The sequence below is a fragment of the Rattus norvegicus genome, chromosome 1 (genome assembly GCF_036323735.1).
Source record: "Rattus norvegicus strain BN/NHsdMcwi chromosome 1, GRCr8, whole genome shotgun sequence".
Lineage (NCBI taxonomy): Eukaryota > Metazoa > Chordata > Mammalia > Rodentia > Muridae > Rattus > Rattus norvegicus.
In genome coordinates this window covers 64,870,319-64,874,986 of record NC_086019.1, presented here as the reverse complement: position 1 = coordinate 64,874,986, position 4,668 = coordinate 64,870,319, and the positions used below count along the sequence as shown (strand labels likewise).

Genomic DNA, 4,668 nt, shown 5'->3' with positions numbered 1-4,668 from the left:
TGTTGCCAAAGCAATAAAGATGAAAATGTGGAAGAAGGGTTGTAGGTTAATTTCACTTCTGAATGTAGATGCAAAAATTGCTAAATAAAGTATGGTCCTACTGAACCCAGAACTAAATAACACGACTTGGAGGGCTTTGGGAGGGCAAGACTGGAGCAAGATTTAATACATTGTTAGTGGACTTAGAAAAAAATCACAGTTCTCCTGATGGATGAAAAAAGGGCAGTTTACAAAGACTTTAAAATCTTACCAAACATTAGTGCCTAATCCACTGCCAACCACACTTCAAAGAAAAACCTCCTAAGATTGGAAACGGGGTTAGACCATCTTCGATGGCAGTTTAAGTCAATGTACAGGTGTCATGCAGACAGAGCAAAAAGCATTAAGAAGTAAAAGTAAAGTGACATGGAATTTCATGAAACATGAAAAAAGATAGGAAAACATGAGAATGAGCAAACATAGAATTATCATTCAATGAATTTCATACATTTCCCCAAGTTTATGGTAGATGTGCAAACCTGAAGGCACAAGAAGATCTAATGGAAATAAGACGTGCTTTCTGCACTACCCGGGGGTGGGTCCATACTGCATTGTTCTTGGTTCTCATCATAACTTAAAAGGGAAACTTACACAATGTCCGAAGCCCTTGACGTCCTGCAGATGAAGGCAGAGGATGTCCTCAAATTCCTTGCTGCAGGAGCCCACTTAGGTGGCACCAACCTTGACTGTTAGATGGAGCAGTGCATCTACAAAAGGAAAAGTGACATTATCTACATCATAATCCGAAGAGGACCTGGGAGAAGCCGCTGCTCGCAGCTTGTGCTGTTGTTGCCATTGAGAACCCTGCTGACGTCAGCGTCATCTCCTCCAGGAACACTGGCTGGTGTGCGAGTGAGCGACCTGTGCTAAAGTTTGCTCCTGCCACAGCAGCCACTCCAATTGCTGGCTGCTTCACACCTGGGACCTTCACTAACCAGATCCAAGCAGCCTTCAGGGAGTCAGGGCTTCTAGTGGTGATTAATCCCCGGACTGACCACCAGGCCCTCCCAGAGGCCTCTTAAGTCAGCCTGTCTGCCATTGCTCTGTGTTAACACAGAGTCTCCCCGGCGCTATGTGGACCCATGCAACAACAAGGGAGCTCACTCAGTGTGTCTGATGTGGTGGATGCTGGCTTGGGAAGTACTCTGCATGAGCACCCATGCGAGGTTAGGCCTGATTTCTACTTCCACAGAGACCCAGAGGAAATTGAGAAGGAGGAGCAGGCTGCTGCCGAGAAGGCTGTGACCAAGGAGGAATTCCAGGGTGAACAGGCCACACCAGCACCTGAGAAAGGAATGAAGAAGGAGGAAGAAGCAGAAGCAGAAAGAAGAGGAAGAAGAGGAGGAGGAAGAGGAGGAAGAGGAGGAGGAGGCAGATGAGGAGGAGGAGAGGAGAAGGAGGCAGAGGAGGAGGAGGCAGAGGAGGAGGAGGCAGAGGAGGAGGACAAGGAAGAGGAGGAAGAGGAGGAGGACAAGGAAGAGGAGGAAGAGGAGGAGGAGGCAGAGGAGGAGGACAAGGAAGAGGAGGAAGAGGAGGAGGACAAGGAAGAGGAGGAAGAGGAGGAGGAAGAGGAGGAAGAGGAAGAGGAGGAAGAGGAAGAGGAGGAAGAGGAGGAAGAGGAGGAGGACAAGGAAGAGGAGGAAGAGGAGGAGGAAGAGGAGGAGGAGGAAGAGGAGGAAGAGGAGGAAGAGGAGGAAGAGGAGGAAGAGGAGGAGGAAGAGGAAGAGGAGGAAGAGGAGGAAGAGGAGGAGGAAGAGGAGGAGGAGGAAGAGGAGGAAGAGGAGGAGGAAGAGGAGGAAGAGGAAGAGGAGGAGGAACACCACCACCACCACAACAACGAACTCCCCAGAGGCCCGTCCGAGCATCAGCCACCAGAGAGTGACTCAGCGTTGGGTACAAACACTGAAGATGTGGACAGCATTGTTTTCCTTCTCTCCTGCCTGTCCTTCCTCTCTGTCCTCAGACATCCAGGATAACAGGGTGGCAGCCAGCACTTACATTGTTATACACACTTCCTGGCCTTTCCTGAATAGCATTTCCAGCACTTTATTTGTAGAGTTCTTATTTTCCCACTTTTAAGTTCAGGGCAATTTCTTGTGAATCCTAGCATGGTTCTGGGATCAGCTAAAAGTCCTATTGGTCATCGGTTGAAGCACAGTGGGGAGGGTACCCTTTGTCTTCCTGATCTTTGGGGATCAATTCTACCTGCTGTGCCTCCCCTCAGTTCTTGTTTTATAGAGGAGGTGCATAGAGGCTCTGCCTCCTCCATTATATCCCAATCCCAGCACCATAAGGGTCCCACCCAGGACAGGGAAATCAAGGCCAGCAGAGACATAGGAACCTCATCTGGCATGTGAAGAAATCAAGGCCACGAAGATGCAATGACCCTGGAAGCCAGTCTTTCTGGTGTTAACCCACAAGCAGCCACTATGGCCTTCCTGACATGAGGACAGGGTAGCCTTTATGCTATGGATCCCTCCTCTCTGGGTTTCCACGCCCAGGGCATGTGAACAAACAGGCAAAGACCAGAAGGGGTGAGAGGAGTCTTAACGCTGGGCGGCCCCTCTAGGGCAGCAGAGGCTCTGGAGAGGCCAGTATTTTCTGTTCTAAATATGGACTAAGGGAGACAGTTATTTTTAGGAAGTAAATGGTAATGATTAGACTTTTAAGATTTAAGTATTCATTTAGTCATAAAAGCTGAAGTCACATGATACAAAAAAAATAGTCTTTTCCTCCCGGTGATGACAGGGTCCTTTCAAGAGCAGTGATTGTCCTTATGAATGCGATCAGACCTCCACCCCAGGGTCCCAGAAAGAAAGGGCAGCAGCTGACGTCACCGTCCTGCTTGAAGGAGGCTACTGCTCTGTGACTAAGGGCATGCTGCCACTCCCAAGGTTCTCCTCCTCAGTGACCCTGTGTCTCCCCAGCTCCTCCTGACATTGCTCTCCCTGACTGTGATGAAAACATGAAGGAGCTGTGCACTGTATTTGCAGGAGCAGACTCGAAGCATCAGGGGATGCTGTGTGTTGTTAGGCCGTGAAAACAGCTGGGTGTTTATGAGTCTCAAAACTCTGAAGCTTTGCCGGGGCAATGAAGTCATCTGAAGAGCATCACCAGTTCCAGTTGGCTGAAATAATTAGTCCGAAAGGGAGCCATGATGTGGGGGATAAAAAAAGAAAACAAACAGTTTAATTTGAGGAATCTGCCTTGGGGTGTGCAAAAGCCCCATAATTACATGCCGTCAGCCCTGTTTGGAAGCAGTTCCAGGCGTGGGTGTGAGGACATGGCGTGTTGGGGGGCTCAGAGAGAAGGAAGTTTCTGCAGAGGTATACAGGCATCAGGGACTTCCTGAGGAGAGCAGTCTGAGAAGCTGGCAGGTCCGGCTTCTCATCCCACCACTCACTGAATTAAGATTCGCTTTACACTCAGGCATCATTGGCCAGGTAGACTGGTTTGAAAACGCGTGCCTTCTTAATGCAGGCAAGATTGCTATAATGACGTGCCAAGAGTCATAAATAATTCACGGGGAGCCTCAGAAGGCTGCCTCTAGTGTAAATAGCCAAGTAAGAAGCTAGCCTCCAGAGAAAGTTTATGAGGATCTTAGGCTCAGCAAACAGGTTGGGCCCTGAAGGCAAGTAAGCCATGGGAGGACCTATGCAGGCAAGAGTTGTTTGGTGGTGTGGGAGCGAGGTAGACATGTTGAGGCCCCACTTGTCTGTGCTGTAGTTAGTGAAGGCACTAAGGAGAAGTGAGGGACTTGGGTTCTAGATGGCCATACATGATGAGCTCCTCAATTTTTATTATCAACTTGACACAAACCAGAGTCACCTGAGATGAGCAAATGGTAATTTAAGAGTTTGTCTCAATCAACTGGCCAAGGGCCATGTCTGAGAGAAATCGGTTTAATTTTTTCCTTTTATTTATTTTAATATAGTGTTTTTATTAATTCTTTGAGACTTGATGATTAATGTGGGAAGGGCTGGCCCACTGTTGGCAGCACTGTCCCTGGGCAAGTGGGCCTTGGTTATCTAAGGAAGTCTACCGAGCATCGATCAGTGAGCTACTTTTGACCCTGCTTGAGTTCCTGTCCTGACTTCCCTCAGTGATGAACCTGGAAATGTAAGCTGAAATAAACCCTTTCCTCCCAAGTATCTCCTGATCATAGTATTTATTATAGCAACAGAAAGCAAATTAGAACATATGAATTAGCAGGGTTGTGGGGTAAGATTTGTGGAGATAGATGAGTGAATGAAGGACGACCAGGGCAGGGTGGTAGATGAAATCACCTGAAGGGAATGGTACAAGGAACCAGGCAATGGCATAGAGGTTTCTCCCACTAGGGAGAGTCACCATCTTGTATATCTGGAAGATTCTCTGCAGTGAAATCCACAGTGAGAAATGTCTGAAAAGCCCCACTTAGATCCACAGTGAGGAGTACCTAGGGGGTCTCTCCTCCAGTAAAAAAGAAAAAAGGACATTTGAGAATGTCCCAGCAGAGTCACATTGAGGGATATATCAACATCCCTCTAGAGACAGAGTCACAGGGAAGGGTACCTGGGAGTCCATCCTGAGTTGGAGCCACTCTAAGATACATCTGGGGGTGACTCACCAGTCACAGCCACAGCACCT

At 48.3% G+C, this 4,668-nt stretch overlaps 1 pseudogene; it reads left to right on the top strand.

Annotated features, from left to right (window-relative positions):
* Window positions 1–633: 633 nt before the first annotated feature.
* Window positions 634–1,346, top strand: Rpsa-ps16 (ribosomal protein SA, pseudogene 16; annotated as a pseudogene).
* The last annotated feature ends 3,322 nt before the right edge of the window (window positions 1,347–4,668 follow it).